General features: G+C 39.1%; 1 protein-coding gene and 1 long non-coding RNA gene across 2 annotated transcripts in view; one reads left to right on the top strand and one right to left on the bottom strand.

Annotated features, from left to right (window-relative positions):
* The first annotated feature begins 5416 nt into the window (after positions 1-5416).
* Positions 5417-19185, top strand: part of LOC143536744 (uncharacterized) — a 157314-nt gene continuing 143545 nt past the window's right edge. Inside the window, exon 1 of the mRNA XM_077030666.1 lies at positions 5417-5462. The gene's annotated coding sequence lies outside the window, so the exon portion shown is untranslated. The remainder of the gene's footprint in view (positions 5463-19185) is intronic.
* LOC143536732 (uncharacterized) lies at positions 16706-17779 on the bottom strand. Its single transcript, XR_013135929.1, has 2 exons — positions 17051-17779; positions 16706-16972 (listed from the first exon to the last, which is right to left on the bottom strand). It is a non-coding gene; the product is annotated as an uncharacterized LOC143536732 (long non-coding RNA).

Here is a 19185-nt window from a genome sequence, read left to right as displayed (position 1 = left end):
ATAATAATAAAATATGATAGGTTAAGTAGGCTTTTAGATGGAATTAATTATGGACCAAAATGTAAAGATGAGCCTTAGGTCCATTGGCTTAAGGGAGTATAAATACCCCTTAAACCCTAATCCTTTCCATTTTTATCTAAATCTACACCATAGCCTACACCTTGGTAAACACACACAAACACCATCCTATAACCCGAGCAAAGATTCAAAGGTGGAAACCCGAACCGTTAGTGCTAGATCGTCGTGAAGAACCAAAACAATATCAAGGCTTAACCATGTTCGTAAACCGACTCTTTTAAGGTACGTCTATATTTAGAAATCGTTCATATAGGTTCGGTTTGATTTGGGAAATCATAGATCTGTGCTAGTATGGTAAAAACGAATCCATCAAAGCTAAAATTACTGAAATTGATTACAGATTGATAGGTTAATCGTTGGTATAAAAAACCCGCATGTATATACATAAATCGTACCCTGTAAACCCGATGTTTTGAATGATTGAATGGTTAGGGTTTGTAGGCGCTGCTTAGATGATTCCAATGATACCTAAATCATGATTTTTCGTTAAGAAATGAAGATTTAATCGCAAATCTAATATAGTTTGATTGTTGGGTGTTCTATACGATTTTGACTTTAAGCCCAAGTCAAAGTCTGGATAAGAACATAGATGATTCGTTATGATTGACCAATTCGTTACGTGTTCATAACGAATGGGACCCAATTCGTGAGACTTGATAATGAATGAGCTCTTAGTTCGTTATTTATCCATTCGTTAGATAAGATAACGAATCTGGTAATTCGTTATATGCTCATTCGCTATGCTAAGGTAACGAATTAGAGGATGTTCAGATAACGAATTAGCATAACGAATCAAGTAACGAATCAGGTGATTCGTTACTTGCCAGTTCATTATGTGAGGATAACGAACCAGAATAGCGAATTAGACCATGAATCAGGCTTAATTCGTTATAGAGATTTAATTAGAGAATTAAATAATAATTTAATTTTATAATGGAAAATGTGTCAAGACGGCTTAACCCCAGCCAGGGGCTCTGCCCCTTGGACCCCGCTAGGGGCTGCAGCCCCTAGAACCCCGCTGCCAGGGGCGCTGCCCCCGGACCCCCGTTCGTCGTGGGCTATTGTTATACTAGAAACGTGATATAGGTAGTGATAGTTAATCGTTACGTGTAATTGTTATACAGTTAGCCGTACACATCTCTCGGAAGGAGTAACCATCAACAATTAACGTAACCAAGTTCAGGTGAGTCTTTAGCCCCATTCCTTGTTATGTTTTCGGGGCTGTGTGCATACTCGATGTGATAGTTAATACACTTACCCTAATTGGTAAGTGTATGCCATGTATGATTATATGATATCTATATATGTCTTGAATGAGAATGAAAGCTTGTTGGTACGTGAACGATCTTCGGATATTGCACGTACTGTCAGGTTAATAAATAGATATGAATATTGCATGTAATGTAAAGATGATTGCTTGTCGGTACGTGAACGATCTTCGGATATTGCACGTACTATCAGGTTATAAATATAGATTTGAATATTGTATGTAATGTAAAGATGATTGCTTGTCGGTACGTGGACGATCTTCGGATATTGCATGTATTGCCAAGAATAGTGATTGTCTCCTTATATGGATATTAAATAATAAATTATGTACCGAGTTCCTTCTATGGATAAATATATAGAGTGTTCCTTTAATGGAAAGTATAGTGTTCCTTTAATGGAAATCATAGTTTTCCTTTAATAGAAAGTATAGTGTTCTTTTTATGGAAAGTATAGTGTTCCTTTAATGGAAAGTACGGTGTTCCTTTAATGGAAAACATAATGTTCCTACATGCTTAGAGAGATTTAAGCATCCTACATGCTTAGACTCAAACAGAGAATGGAATTTAAGTAATAAAAGAGAGAGGATGCCAGTTCAAAATAGCCATGTGTCACTCAAGCAAGCTCAGTAACGGTAAAGTATCTTAAATAATGAATGTTAAAAATTAGCTTAATTGCTAAAGGAAGATTATGTGCAGGCTAAGGATAGGATTAATTGGTTGTTTGATTGATTAACTGTTTAAAAAATAGAAACTAGCACAAGTGAAATCACGAAGGGGAGTATCTAGAACCTGAGGAGTAATGCAAATAGTTAATTACACTTGATCAACGTCATTAACTACTTACCTTACGAATCATGTGCTAAATAATTCCTAGAGTGATAACGTTTGTGTTTCCTTATAGAATAAAAATGGCGAGAGCAAGAAGGTTTGTTGGTAAGGGAGGTCATACGGGACGTCAAGGAAGGCCACAAATTGAAGATAATGGCGGATTATTAGGGATTATTAGTTAATAGTCTTTATTATTAATAACTCCATTGAGTTATTATCTTTTATATATAATTGAGATTATGATCAGTTAGAGAACACATTGTATTCACACACACCTGAGCATTCTCTCTTTCACAGCTCGTTCACTTAGCTATCTTTGTAATACTGATCAATATCTCCAAACCTTGTATCCTCATTTTTGATATTAATAAAGTGGTAATCGACGAGTTGTCATCACCCGGGGTTTTTGTGCCGGCGATCCGAACCAGATCAAGGGCTTTTCCCCGTAACAAATCCGTGTGTTTGTGTTTGCAATCCATACATACTTGTTTTCATCATCATAGCACTAATCCTCACTAAACGAATTTGGATACATTATCCTTAGCAGATTTTTGTCCAAAACAATTTGGCGCCCACCGAGGAGCAATTGGTGCTATAATCCAGATTATTTCCTATCAATTTTCAACTTTTCATACCCATATCACCATTAATGGCCTCTCAATCAACCTCTGCTTCGTCAGCTATGCCATCTTCGGTTTCTCTCTCATCAAGAACTTTGCCGCCGACGCCTCCGCCAATCACAGGAGCACCAAGGGCTGCTGTTGCTGCTGGAAGCAAGACCAATTACCAGTCTTCTAGAGCTCGAAAATCGCTGCTGCTGCGCCGGTGGTTAATATTAACAATGATGTTTCATCTATGTTTTCACAGGTTAAAGCATATATGGAGCAGCAGAACAAGACCAACCAGAGGATCTTTCGTGAGATAGAAGATCTCAAGAAGACTAAGAGGCCAGCGGAGGATCACACTCCCCTGATACCCAGGATGCTAGATTTTACCGGTCTAGGATCCATGGCTCAGTTCACTCAAGGATCATCTATCCTTCAACAAGGGTCCATGGGTCAACAGACTCAAGGATCCTCACTGTTTCAGCCAGGATCATCTATCATTCAACAAGGGTCCATGGGTCAGCAAACTCAAGGATCCTCATACTTCCAGCAAGGATCATCTATCCTTCAACAAGGGTCCATGGGTCAGCAAACTCAAGGATCCTCACACTTCCGACAAGGATCACCCATCCTTCAACCAGGATCTTCTGGATTATATCTTCAAGGATCCTATAATTCCCAACCTCAAGGATCCTTCTATCAGAATCAAGGATCCTCAGGAGTCCAACATCAACTATCTTCCGAAGTCCATGAAGGAGATTTCATTCCCATGCAGACTGTCGCGTCGGGTGGCCCAACTCCTATCTCTGACTCTTCTTATCCCAGATACTCATCCGAGATGCCAACCTTTGCCCAACAAAGAGGTATTTTGTATGATCCTTTATCCATAGATGCTAACCGTGGTTCCATGCAAGATGCAGGTTGATATACGTCTATTTATACATCCTGGATCCCTTGTAAAGTTATGTTTATTTAATATTTTGAGTTCGTTTTAGTTCGTATTTTGGTTTATCTTTTATTAATTTAGGTTATGAGTCAAGTATTTCATATATTTACATGTTTTATATCGTTTGGTGTCTTGAATGTTAAGCCTTAATTCTTTCTATCTTTTCATGCGAAGTTTGAGTTCGTTTTGTTAGTTAATGACTACATGATTATTCCACTTAGCGTTTCGATTTGTTTTCATGTAGATGGTGGTTTGAAAGACAAGGAAAAGATGATCTCTTAACGTTACTTTATGTTCAAGAAAGAGATCTAAGATGATTTAATAACAAATAACAAGAAAAAATTTGTAGGCTACTCATATGGGCGCCGCGCCCCGCGAAGGCAAAGGGCCAAGGCGGTCACGAGAAGCCTAGGCCTTCTGGTCAGAAAAAAAAAGCAAGCCGCCACACGCGAAGGAAGGGGCCGCACGGCGCCTAGGCCTACTGGTCTGCGAGTTATTGCAAGCCCAAGCCCTGTATTCGCTTATATAAACATCATTATGTCCCTAGCCGAAGACACAACGATTGCAGCCGATTTTGAGAGGGTTTCCAAGGTTTTCAAGTTGTTTTTGGAGGCTAGGAAGAGAGGATATCATAGAGCTTTCATACCATTGTTCAAGGATCAATTAAGAAGGGTTATCTCGTTCTTTATCTTTGTTCTTGTTCATTATCTTTCATGATGTTTCTCTTTGTTTTTAATACTTGTTTAGGATTGTTTTTAATAATGATTCTAGGCTAGACTTCATGTCTACCTAGGTTTGATGAACATGCGTTGATTTGATTCTTGCTTTGGACAATTGATTTGATTATGGTTTCGTTAGTTTAATAGTAAATGACTGGATTTTGCTTTCATGATGCATATGAATGTTTATTATCTTGATTGATTGTTAATTCTAGTTTCACATAGATCTTATATCTCTTGATTGTGTTCTTTAGATTTGGGGTTTATGTTTAATCATTACTTGGTGTTTTGATTATTGTGGTTGAATAGGCCTATTAGATCATAGAAGCTAGTTGATAGTTGGTTAGGGTTTTAAATGTTTTGCTAAATTCCAATAGCTGTAAGGTAAGGAGTTGTTCGTGTGTCTTGGTCAATTGCATGCTAGGATAGATAGTGACAATATTCTTGTTTAGTGTGTTGATCCTTGTTGATGATGTCGTGTTTAGCTATCAAGTTATATATGGTTTAGTGTTTCGTGAGATTACTTGCTTTAGATACTATTAATTAACCCTATTTGATAACCGTGAGGAAATCATTATTACTGATTGCTTAATAATCTAATAATTGTTCTTTGGGATTTCGTTTGATTCAGTAAATGGTCCTTTAGGGTTTGTTAGATGAATACGTTTAGAAATCAGTTTCCATATCATATTATTTGTCCATTGCCTGATGATTGTTGATGCATGGGATTCTTACCTAGGTAGATTCCTTCTCTATTTGATTTCGATCTTGAGTTTAATTGCTTATTTCTTGTTAACTTGTTTATTTTCTTTCTTAGTTTAATCTTAATATAAAAACCCCCTTTAAATATTAATAATAGATAGTTGTGTCGAGTCTAATTAGTTAATTAATGTAATTTATAGAGTCCTGTGGGTTCGATATTCCGGACTTACTTAGCTTTAGTACAATTGACCGGTTCACTTGCCGGTGTTTTGTGTAGTTGAGTCTTAAGTCTAGTTTTTATTACTTGTTTAGTTTAGTTAATATTTAATTGACTGTTTCTAGAACATCAAGTTTTTTTGCGCCGTTGCCGGGGACTCTTGGCAATTGCGTTATTATTAGTTGGACTTATTTGCTATATACGTGCTATTTGTTTTATTTTTGTTTGTGTCGTAGGAGTCTAATTAAACCTTAGTTTAATTTAGTTTTAGTTTTTATTTTTAGTCTACTCACTTAGTCCGTTGCGTCCTTAAGGTTTATGCCACATCTTCGTTCGAAAGGACCACCGTCGGAAGCTACTTCTACACCGAAATCATCACCATCCAGTTCGCCACCGGAAAGTCCGAGAAGTCAACCAGACGTTCGGATGGCCGAAAATAGAACAATTGCTGCTCAAGCCTTCGATGGCTTAACCGGAAACTAGTCATGCATCGTCGTTTCCCAGATCGACAACCCCAACTCATGGCAAATTCCGTCATACATCATGAACAACATTGTTCAAACCAATCAGTTTCATGGGAGTGAAGACGAGGATGCACCGGCTCATATTAACCGACTTTACCGCGTTTTGAAAACTTTCAATCTACAAGGTGCTACTGAAGATGCTCTATTCTTACATCTATTTTCGTTTTCACTTGCGGGTAAAGCTGCTGCTTGGCTTGACACTCAACCACCTGGCACGTTTACTACTTGGGAGGTGTTACGTTCAACGTTTATCAAGAAGTACTTCTCACCTGCTAAAGCGGCTATTCTTCGCGATCAAATTCATTCTTTTCACATGGAACCGGGGGGAAAAATTGTCATGCTTGGGAGCGTTTTCAGAGCTTGCTGTCTCGTTGCTCCCAGAATGGTCTCACACCATGGGCTCTCATGGAAAAATTTTACAATGGATTGAACTACGAAACCCAGGTTCGGTTCGACACGGCCGCGGGAGGAAGTCTACTGGCTAGGAAGAATGTCGCCGAATGTAACGAGATGTTTGAGAGCTTCGCTCAATTGGACCTTGCCAAAGAGCCACATCGCGAGAATTCCACTCCCGTCAGCAGTACATCCTCATCCGCTCGAGGTGTACACTAGGTTAATTTGGATACTAGTGTGGCTGCTGCTTTGGAATCACTGACTAGAGAGGTTAAGGAACTGAAGGCCAAGGTGGACAGGTGTGAGTTTTGTAGGGGTGGACATGGTACGTTGGAGTGCCCGGTGATGAATCAATAGGTCGATTTTGTTGCTGGTCAGAATAGGTTTCCCAACAACTTCAACAATAATCAATATTGGAACACTTAAGAGAACCCGAATCAGATTAATGCTAACTGGCGTCCGTCGGGTGCACCACCCGGATTTCAAAATTCTTATGCTCCAGGACAATGTCAGTATTTCAGTATAATAACACCGATGGTACTAATGTTCAAAATAATGTGCAGGATTCGAACGGTGGACTTGGGTGTTTGGAAGAGATGATGAAGCTAATCTTGGAGAGAGATCAAGTTACACAAAAAAAGTTAGCCGACCACGATTTGCTCTTCAAGAATCAACAATCTTCTATTCTCGATATTCAAAGGACTGTTGATGATATTGCTCGTCGTTTAGAAGAAAGGCCCCCAGGTCAGTTTTCGAGTATCCCTCAATCTAATCCGGCTGCTCAATTGAAAGCCATCTCCACTCGTAGTGGTAGGGTTTTAGGTCCGGAGGTAGTTAGTAGAGAAATTAGGGAAGATAAGGATGATGAGTTGATAGATGAGGAAATAGAGGTAAGGGCTCCAAGTAAGTCACAACATAGTACAACACCAATCATAGAGCCGCACGTTAAGAAAAACACCGATAACAAGCCGGTTGGAGCCCGACCACCACCACACACCATTGACCTAGCCTATGTCCCGTATCCCGGTCGTCTAAAGAATCAAAAGTATATGAAAGATTACGGGCATTTTCTTAATATATTTAGCCAATTGAATGTCAACCTTCCATTCGTAGAAGTCCTTCAGCATATGCCTAAATACGCTAAATTTTTGAAAGACCTTTTTAAAAGAAAGGATAAGTTGGAGGAGCTGTAGACTGTGCCCCTAAATGGAGAGTGTTCTGCAGTAGTGCTCAATAAAGTTCCGAAGAAATTACCCGACCCTGGTGTTTTTACCATTCCATGCCTTTTCGGAAGTGACACGACATGTCAAGCATTAGCCGAACTAGGAGCTAGTATAAATCTTATGCCATATTCTTTATATGAAAAGCTAGACCTAGGAGAGCTCACCCCCACTCGTATGACGTTGTCTTTAGCCGATTGTTCCGTTAAGTATCCGAGGGGTGCCGTAGAGAATTTGCTTGTTAAGGTAGATGATTTAGTTTTCCCCATAGATTTTGTTGTTTTAGATATGGAGGCCGACGAGAGAGTTCCTATCATTTTAGGTCGTCCATTCCTACGTACTGCTAGGGCGGTCATTAACGTGTTTGAAGGTAATATTACTCTTAGAGCCGGTGATGATAGTGCCACCTATTTGGCTAAGTCCATGAGACATCCGAGTGGTCAAGATGGTCTTATTGATCCATGTCACCCAGTTTACTCGATAGAATCAGTTATCTCGGGCATGGGCCCTAGTCTTGACGATTCCCGTTTTGTAAGTTTAATTGTGGGGAAGGAGCGAGCGGTTTCTAGTTCTCGGGAAATGGTGAAGCTTGTTGGAGTAAAAGGTGGTGGTAAGCGAAAGATTGAGAAGGTTCGTGGTGTTAGAAAGAAGAAGATCAAGATCGACGAATGGTCGGATCGTGATTCGGTATCCTTGAGGGCATTGGAGTTCTACCGAGGTGGAGGAAGCTCCACTCGGTCAGCCACGTGATTAGCATAAACATAGGTTCTTGAGTGAAAACTCAAGTGTAGAGTTTGTATATTTTCCTTTATTTTAGTTTTTATTTTCTTGGTTTCGTTGAGTCATTGAGTCCCTAACGTAGTTTTTTTTGTAGTTTTTCTTTGTTTTTGTGTTTTTGAGTTTTGCTAGTTTGGAGATTGAACGAGCTAGAGATGATCCCCAAGAAAGAATTTATTGAAAAAGACAAGTGTGGGGATGGAGTAGCAGTGGAGCCGTATACTTCATGTTTATTTATTTGCTCCTGGTTATTATATTTTATATATTGATTGATGTGAAATACTTTAATTGCATAATATCTATTGTTGTGATAAGATACATTTTTATATATGTTTGTTTTGTTTGGCCGCTTATGTTCGTGAGAGAAGGAGTTACCATTTGCTGAGCACGTTCGTAGTTGGAGGGCAATCATGTAAGAAGACTTTGGCATCATGCTTCATTCTCATATTACCAGCTAAGTCTTTTCCATTATCTAGCTTACTAACTTTTTATTTTGCTTTTTTTTTATAATTTTTAGAGTCTTAGTTTTTGTAGTCAGACTTTATTTTATTTTTATTTTTGTTTTAAGTCGTCCTTATCCTTGAATTGAGGACAATAATTTAAGTGTAGGGATAGGATATTTAAGTCGTAGTTTAAATTGATTTTGCTTTAAAAAAAATTAAAAAATTTTAAAAAAAAATTGAAAAATGTCCCTTGATTTTAGTTTTTTGCGTTAAAGTAGGAGATGATGATATTTATCGGGAAATTGGTTTTTCAAACTACTAACAATATGATATAAATAAAAGAAAGCGCACTTAACTTGGGATGTGTCGGTAGGCTCAGCTTTGAAAATGAAAGGGCAATTTGATAAATTGGGTCGGAAATCTTTTGTGGGTAAAGCGTTTTGTCCGTGGAAAATAAGTAATGAAAAGTCGGGCCATACTCAAGCCTCAAATTTTGGTATGTAAATGTGGAAACGTCATAAAGTTTAAAAAAATCTGAATACGTTATCATATGATGCTTGGGTAGGTTTAACGTTAGAGTATGCCGTGTAGCCTGTGATATAAACTTAAAATTTCTAGTTTAGTGTTTTACACCTCATCGGCGTATGCTTTTATAACCTTAAATCTTGTACTGATGTGATGCTTTGGGTCCGGAGACCATGGGTCTGTATGCAATCTATTCATCTGGGTATTCACAATTCCTAACTGGAGTTGTGAATATTTAAATAAAGCCAAAAAGAGCAAACCCTTATAAGTCTATAAACATGATCACAAAAGTACAAACGTACAACTACACTACAGACTTGATCATCCATGATGTTAGCCATGTGGGGTCCCCTTGCTCGCGTCTCATTACCATTAAGAAACGGACCACAAGGGACACGCTACATGTAATCCCTACAGATGAAATTTTGCATACTCACCTATGGTGATGGATTTGGAATGTTGCTTTATAACGGGGGTATGTCATGTTGTGGGGAGCACTAGCTATAAATTAATTGAAATTTAATCGTATCTAATGGCTGTTTGGTAGACTTTGATGCTTAAGCTTAGGTGGATAAACAATACCCTTGATTGTCTTAACTATTCATGAAAAAATAGAGCAACAAAAGTTTTAATTATGTTAATTTTGAGGTTTAAATCAAGTTGGGGTGGTCTGGTCCGGTAAAAGCTGAAAATAAGCGGGTCTTAATTGTGTAAACCACTGAGTAAAAAATTTTCGGATCTTATTTGTCCCAGTAAAGATTAAGGCATGGGTTTAAGTGGACAACAATATCGGTGATCGCGGTTTTTGCGTTTTTTCTAAGCTTTAAAAATTAACCTATATGTTTGTAAGACTGAATTTTCCGATTCTAATCCAACTGCAATGGAAAATTTCAGGGACGAAAAAAGAGTAAGTGTGGGGATATTTGATATACGTCTATTTATACATCCTGGATCCCTTGTAAAGTTATGTTTATTTAATATTTTGAGTTCGTTTATTTCGTGTTTTGGTTTATCTTTTATTAATTTAGGTTTTGAATCAAGTATTTCATATATTTACATGTTTTATATCGTTTGGTGTCTTGAATGTTAAGCTTAATTCTTTCTATCTTTTCATGCGAAGTTTGAGTTCGTTTTGTTCGTTAATGACTACATGATTATTCCACTTAGCGTTTCGATTTGTTTTCATGTAGATGGTGGTTTGAAAGACAAGGAAAAGATGATCTAGAAGGTTCTTAACGTTACTTTATGTTCAAGAAAGAGATCTAAGATGATTTATAACAAATAACAAGAAAAAATTCGTAGGCTACTCATATGGGCGTCGCGCCCCGCGACTTTGCCTTCGCGGGGCGCCTAGGCCTTCTGGTCAGCAAAAAAAACAAGCCGCCGCACGCGAAAAAAGGGGCCGCGCGGCGCCTTGGCCTACTGGTCTGCACGTTTTTGCAAGCCCAAGCCCGGTATTCGCTTATATAAACATCATTATGTCCCTTGCCGAAGACACAACAATTGCAGCCGATTTTGTGAGGGTTTCCAATGTTTTCAAGTTGTTTTTGAAGGCTAGGAAGAGAGGAGATCATAGAGCTTTCATACCATTGTTCAAGGATCGATTAAGAAGGGTTATCTCGTTCTTTATCTTTGTTCTTATTCATTATCTTTCATGATGTTTCTCTTTGTTTTTAATACTTGTTTAGAATTTTTTTTAATAATGATTCTAGGCTAGACTTCGTGTCTACCTAGGTTTGATGAACATTGTTGATTTGATTCTTGCTTTGGACAATTGATTTGATTATGGTTTCGTTATTTTAATAGTAAATGACTTGATTTTGCTTTCATGATGCATATGAATGTTTATTATTTTGATTGATTGTTAATTCTAGTTTCACATAGATCTTATATCTCTTGATTGTGTTCTTTAGATTTAGAGTTTATGTTTAATCATTACTTGGTGTTTTTGATTATTGTGGTTGAATAGGCCTATTAGATCATAGAAGCTAGTTGATAGTTGGTTAGGGTTTTAAATGTTTTGCTAAATTCCAATAGCTGTAAGGTGAGGAGTTGTTCATGTGTCTTGGTCAATTGCATGCTAGGATAGATAGTGACAATATTCTTGCCTAGTGTTTTGATCCTTGTTCATGATGTCGTGTTTAGCTATCAAGTTATCTAGGGTTTTGTGTTTCGTGAGATTACTTGCTTTAGATACTATTAATTAACCTTATTTGATAACCGTGAGGAAATCATTATTACTGATTGCTTAATAATCTAATAATTGTTCTTTGGGATTTCATTTGATTCAGTAAATGGTCCTTTAGGGTTTGTTAGATGAATACGCTTAGAAATCAGTTTCCATATCATATTATTTGTCCATTGCCTGATGATTGTTGATGCATGGGATTCTTACCTAGGTAGATTCCTTCTCTATTTGATTTCGATCTTGTGTTTAATTGCTTATTTCTTGTTTACTTGTTTATTTTCTTTCTTAGTTTAATCTTAATATAAAAACCCCCTTTAAACATTAATAATAAATAGTCGTGTCGAGTCTAATTAGTTAATTAACGTAATTTATAGAGTCCTGTGGGTTCGATATTCCGGACTTACTTAGCTTTAGTACAATTGACCGGTTCACTTGCCGGTGTTTTGTGTAGCTGAGTTTTAAGTCTAGTTTTTATTACTTGTTTAGTTTAGTTAATATTTAATTGACTGTTTTCACCACATCACAGGTATCAACTAAGATATGGCCAAGGAGCTACAGAAGCTCAAGGATATGATATCCAGTGTTCCCGGGGTGATACGACCAATTCCCGAGATACCTGAGGGAGCCACAAATTATCCAGATTTGCTCCGCCTATCTGTGACGCTGAAATCCCGAAGCGATTCCAAACCCCCAACATGAAGACTTATGATGGAACCACTGATCCTGAAGAACATGTGGCACAATACAGAGAAAGGATGGAGATCAACCCCATTTCTGAGAGACTCAAGGAAGCATGCTTGGGTAAAGGCTTAGGGTCCACACTGAAAGGATCAACATTAAAATGGCTGAAGTCTTCCTCCCTTTTCAATTACTTCTTTTTCACATTTAGTTAACTTGTTCAACAGTCAATGTTACTGTAGTAGGAAATTTGAGAAGTTAACTAGTGATTTATACCGATTTGTCCAACCAAGTGACGAATCCCTTAGGGATTTCTTTACGAGGTTCGGCAGGGAAGCTCTTGAAATCCCTAATCTTGACATGGCTACTGCTGTTGAAGCCTTCAAGATGGGACTTCAGAGGGGCTCCCCCTTTTATGATGATCTTGTGATGACACCCTGTAGGTCTCTAGATGAGTAAGGAGCAGAGCACTAGGGTTTATACGGTTGGAAGATGACAAAATGATCTAAGAAATATTGGGGGCTCAAACAAAACAGGAATCCCCTGACAAGAATAAAGGATCCTCATACAGGAACAACAACTCAAAGCCGTACACCAAGTTCAATAATCAAAATGTACGAGCAGTCGAAAAAGGAGATGATGATGAAGACTACCCCTGCATCTCCGAGTATTGTTTCTCCGTAGACACCCATGGCTTAATTTGTGCCATGAAGGATCTAGGGGGAAAAGCAAGGTGGCCCCAAAAGAATGAGAAGACGACTACCTTCAAAGACAATTCTAAGTGGTGTGCCTTCCACGAAGATTTTGGCGACATGACAGACGAATGCATTGGATTAAGGAGGGAAATCGGATACCTCCTGAACAAGGGTCACTTTAAAGAACTCTTGGGAAGGAAGAAATCCAGGATCCAGGATCCTGAAGATCCTCCACAAAAAGCAACGCCACCACCACCAGATGCTCACGTGATCAACTTCGTCTCCAGAGACTGTGACATATTTCAAATATTTTAGCCTAAAGAAAAATTCAAGTTGGATGATGAGAGAAGGCCACTCATCCCCACTACTCGAATAACTGACGAAAGAATATTCTTCGACTCGAGTATCCAGGATCCTCACCAGGATGAACTGAACGTGCGAATGGTCAACTTCATCTCTGGAGGATCCGACATATGTGGAACTTCCTTCTCCGCAGCAAAAAGGCTAGCCAAAGAGATCAAGTTGGATAACGGAGACCAAACGATAGTATCTACCACCTTAACAACAGATAAAAGGATCTTCTTCGACGAAGAAGACAAACTAAACATCCAGGATCCTCACCATGACGGTTTGATTATTACTTTATTTATCGCTAATCATTATGTACGCAGGATCCTAGTAGACGGTGGAAGCTCGGTCAACATCATCCAACATGATGTCCTTAAGAAGATGAACATTCCAGATTCCGAGATCGTTCCTAGAACATCAGTGCTAGTCGGTTTCAGCCGAGAAACCAAGAAGACATTGGGGGATATCAACCTCCCAATTTATATTGAAGGGTTAAATTCATATAAAAAATTATGTGTTATTGATAACCTTTCTTGTTGCAATGTTATTTTAGGCAGGCCCTGACTCCATGGGATGAAGCCGGTGGCCTCAACTTACCACCAATGCATTAAACTTCCTACCCCATGGTGAGTCGTGAAGATAGTTGGTGACCATGCGGAGGCCAGGAACTATTATTCCTCATCAATGAAGCCAACAGCCAAGCAGACTATAGCATAGCAACCACAGCAACATCCTAGGAACGTACTGGAAGCCCGGGAGAAAGATTTAAAGGAAGTATCCTTGGACCCCGAGGATCTAGATGTAAAGGTGTTCCTAGGATCCAGTATCCCAGATGAGATTGAGGAGGATATGATATCCTTCCTAAAACGAAGAAAATCCACATTTGCCTTCAAACATTCAGACATGACAGGTATTTCAAAGTAGATAATCACTCATAAGCTCGGCCTTGATTTATCTATTAAACCCATCTATCATAAGCGAAGGAAATTCGCTCCTGAAAGGAACAAGATCGTACAAGAAGAAGTTGAGAAACTTCTTAAGGCCGGTATAATCAGAGAGGTTCAATATCCTCGATGGTTGGCTAACGTGGTTGTAGTTTCAAAAAAGAACGGAAAGTGGAGGGTATGCGTTGATTTTACAGATTTAAACAAAGCATGTCCAAAGAATCCTTTCCCGTTACCACATATAGACTCCATGGTGGATGCAATGGCAGGACATGAAATGCTTACCTTTTGGATGCTTCCTCTGGATTTCAACATATTCAGATGGAACCATCTGATTAGGAGGATACCGCATTCATGACTCCTACCGGCACATATTGTTATATTGCTATGCCATTTGAACTAAGAAACGCAGGGGCAACATACCAAAGACTAGTCAACATGATGTTCAAGGATCAGTTGGGCAAGACTATGGAGGTATACATAGACGATATGGTGGTAAAGTCGAAGAAAGCTGAGGATCACCTTTGTCACACCCTCAAAAATCCACTAACGGAGTTTTACCGTCAGGGGGTATGAACTAACAGGATCGGACTCATTAGTTATAATCAAACACTATGTTCAAAGTTTTCAAACCACGAACATTAAATTTAAATAAGTGCGGAAGCGTAAATCATAAACCAAGTGTTGCGTCACGCAGGACGACTTAAAAACCCAATTAATAAAATTTTAAAACAAGTTTTTCAAAACGATGGTATTCAATGAATGCATGTTCCTATACCGCGCGCCAGCCTTGGCTACTTGAGAATAACATACTAAAAGTGTCAACACAGGGTTGGTGAGTTCACATATGTAAATAAAGAAAATGTTTGCGTTTAAGTGTTTGCGTTACCAGATAATGTTAAGTCAATTATATATCAATAGGCAGCTAGCCTATAAATCAAGTATTACTAAGTGTTCGACACCGAAGCTGACTGTTTATCAATTGCCTTGCCACCATGTCAACCACGACCATGGTAATGTGTTAGCCAAAATTACACCTACTCGGCCTACAGTCGAGTTTAGAGTTGGGTGGGGTTTGTCAAACCCAGTAGTACTACTCAACAGTGACTCGCTATTATCAAAATATTAACCAGTTCGATGTTACGAAGGACTTTAGTTGGTTTGTTTGCCACTTAGCCTTACAAGTGATATATAAAAACTAAACAAAATCTATAGCGTTGGAGTGTGTTATCTCCCCCAAATAAAAGCGTTTAAAAAGAGTAAAAAGGGGACGTGAAACTCACTGTTTGCGAAGAATTCAAAAACAAATCCGAGAGATGCGCGTCAAAGAAAATCCTCACTAGTGCTCTAAAATAAAAATGAGATTCTCTAAGTATTTAAACTACTATTGAGTCTCTAGACTCGGCACATAATACCTATGCATGAGATACATTTCGTGTTTCGTTTGTGAATTATGTGTGACTCGACAAACACATTGGTGACACGTTACATGTGTATACAACTACTTAAGCATAAAATACTAACATTGTACATTACTAGTAAATTATCTCCCCACAAGGGCAATTTAGTCAAAACATGACAATTATCTATTAACAAACACGTTTCATGTATTTTCACATAGTTCAGCAGCTAGTTTTATGAAGACATATTTCTACTTGAAAGAAATTGTCACAAAAGCAAGCATGAGTTAGGTTTCCAGAACTATTTTTATTGTATTTTTATTCCACATAGTTTTCTCACAAAGAACAAAACATTACAGTAAACTCACAGCAGTCAAAATCGTGCGCAACAGAATGTTATTTATTATACCTGTGAAATGGTAAATCCAATTAATGCAAGACCAATTGGGTTAGATTCTTAACTCAAAATTTAACTTCCAGAAGTAAAACCAACCCATTGGGTCTTGTAGTTTATGAGATATGTTAATTTCAAAACAGCCTAACAGCAGACCCCACAATTCAGACTTGCACTACAGTTTTGTAAAATAATAAAAGTTAACTTTTACACGTCCAAAAATTACAAATTTGGACTCTTTAGAAACTAGACTCAACCTAGTACACTTTAGTATTAATAATTTCGACCAATTACCACATTAACATCCATTTACAGTCGTCTAAACATCAATTCAATAATCTGTCTAGTACCAGTTTACATTAAAACTCAACATAACAACAATCTATGAACCATAACCCATGCATATATCACTCTAGACTCATAATCTATCAACAATCAATGATTTTAACATCTAGGGTTTATGTTTATTAAGCTAAATCATGCAATTAAATCAACAAATAGACTAGAGAGTGTGTAAACTACCTAGCTAGCACCTTGATTCCTTCAAAGGACCTTGAAAAACACTTGTATGTGTGTGTGTGTGTGGAGATCGGCCGTGAATGGTGAAGAGGGGAGGGGGAGCAGCCGTGAACAAGGATGGGGGAATTAGGGTTGGGATAAATAATTTGTTTAAGTATTATTTATTAAATGAAAATACACATTGCACCCTAAATTTTCATCTAGTTAAATTCTAGCACAATTAGTTTATATAATTCATAATAAACTTCATACACATAAACACCAAGTAACAAATAATTATCAAATACTTGTTCATGATATTTATTGTTTGTTCACCAACGGTTTGAGTCGACTCGTGTGCGTTTCGGTGCAATCCCGAAAGACTACATCTGTAGTGATTGTAAAGCGTCATTTAAACCCTAGTTTAAATGTAATGAGATATGCGTTATAGTTCGTGTGATCTTAAGTTTGAATTAACGGAGTTCGGATTTACGGAGTTAACCTGAAATTGACGAGTGTCACATCATTCCCATGTTGAAAGAATTTTCGTCCCGAAAATTTGAGTCAAGTCACGATGGGTGTCTGAAAAAGGCAAAAATTTTCAGTTTGTCATGTCATCCCCTAGTAGAAAGAAATTTCGTCCCGAAATTTAATTCATACCTCTGGTGATTTCTGACGGTTTGATGGCTTTCGCGGTTTTCGGTGTTTGGTCAACCCTTCAAAAAGGTGAGGATACTTTTTCATCATTTGGTCCTCGCGTTCCCACGTGAACTCTGGTCCACGTCTCGAGTTCCAACGAACCTTAACGATTGGAATTTTGCTGTGCTTGAGTGTTTTGGTTTCCCAATCCAAAACTTCGACTGGTTCTTCGATGAAGCGTAGCTATTCATCAACTTGCAACTCGTCCAAAGGGACTTCTTGGGTTTCATCGGAAATGCATTTCTTCAAATTGGATACATGGAATACATTGTGTACGCCACTGAGTTCTGTTGGTAAATCCAATCGGTATGCTACCGGACCAACGCGTTCTGTTATCCGGTATGGGCCAACGTATCGTGGGTTGAGTTTGTTTTGCTTTCCAAAGCGGACTACACCTTTCCAAGGTGAGACTTTGAGTAAAACTTGGTTGTTCACTTGGAATTCCAGAGGTTTTCGGCGCTTTTCGACGTAACTCTTTTAGCGATCTCGTGCTGCTGCCATGCGGTTTCGGATTTGGACAATCTTTTCAGAGGTTTCAAGAACTAGTTCTGGACCAGTGATTTGGCTATCACCCACCCCTGCCCAGCAGAGAGGTGATCGACACTTTCGTCCGTACAACGCTTCAAACGGCGCTGCTTTAATGCTTGCGTGGTAGCTGTTATTATACGAAAACTCTACCAAAGGCAAGTGAGCTTCCCTACTTTTTCCGAAATCCAACACGCATGCACGCAACATGTCTTCTGCGGTCTGAATGGTGCGCTCACTTTGCCCATCCGTTTGAGGATGGTATGCTGTGCTCATATCAAGGCGGGTGCCTAGTGTGCCCTGTAGTGACTTCCAGAAGTGCGAAGTGAAACGGGAATCTCGATCAGATATGATTGAGACAGGCACTCCGCGTCTAGACACTACTTCTTTCATATAGATGCGAGTCAGACTTTCCATTTTGTCCGATTCCTTGATCGCTAAGAAATGCGCAGACTTAGTCGACCGGTCAACGATCACCCATATGGTATCGCATCCCGTCGGTGTTTTGGGTAATCTCGTGATGAAATCCATGGAAATGTGTTCCCATTTCCACGTTGGGAGTTCCAGAAGTCTCCGTATCGAGGGACCCAAATCCGGTTTTCGAAATATCGGACCCCGTCCGATTTGGTTTCAAGCTGCTTGTCCATGCCCCACATGAGTTCTGATGGGTGGTTGTCGTCTTTCAAGGCTTCAAGTTGCGCATCGCGAGTCTGATCGGGTAAGTTGGCGTGAATCGTGAGTTGTAATGCTCGCACTCGTCTAGGTTTATCGGTTTCTTTTATGCTGAGAGCATCGGCCACTACATTGGTCTTGCCAGGGTGGTACTTGGTGGCACAATCATAATCCTTAAGCAGCTCGACCCAACGACGCTGTCGCATGTTCAGCTCCTTCTGATCGTAGATATGTTGGAGACTCTTGTGGTCGGTGTAAATGGTAAACTTGGTACCGTACAAGTAATGCCTCCATATCTTAAGAGTAAACACCACAGCTCCGAGTTCCAAGTCATGGGTCGTGTAGCTCTTCTCGTGAATCCGCAGTTGTCGAGAGGCATAGGCTATAACTTTCTCGAGTTGCATCAACACGCAACCGAGACCTTGTATCGATGCATCACAGTGCACTTCAAAGTTTTCCGTTCCCTCGGGGAGGGCTAGGATAGGGGCGCTACAGAGTTTGGTTTTCAGCAGTTGGAAGGCAGATTCCTGCGCGTCACCCCAATTGTACTTAGTACCCTTGTGAATCAAAGCGGTGAGGGGTTGAGCAATCTTTGAAAATCCCTCGATGAAACGTCGGTAGTAGCCAGCCAGTCCTAGGAATTGTCGCACCTCAGTCGGAGTCTTAGGTGCTTCCCAGTTTTTGATGGCCTCTACCTTGCCGGGATCGACATGGATACCATTCTCATTGATCACATTTCCTAATAAGTGAACCTCGTGAAGCCAAAATTCGCATTTCGAGAGTTTAGCGTACAGTTGTTCCTTCTTTTGCAATTCCAAGATCAACCTCAGGTGTTCTTCATGGTCGGTCTTGTTCTTGGAGTAAACGAGGATATCATCAATGAAAACAATCACAAACTT

This window comes from Bidens hawaiensis, unplaced genomic scaffold, assembly GCF_021521415.1.
Source record: "Bidens hawaiensis isolate Kalapana, Puna unplaced genomic scaffold, B.hawaiensis_p1.1 tig00010900_1, whole genome shotgun sequence".
In the NCBI taxonomy this organism is placed as follows: Eukaryota; Viridiplantae; Streptophyta; class Magnoliopsida; order Asterales; family Asteraceae; genus Bidens; species Bidens hawaiensis.
Note: the sequence above shows the minus strand (reverse complement) of the source record. Positions and strands in the feature narration are given on the sequence as shown.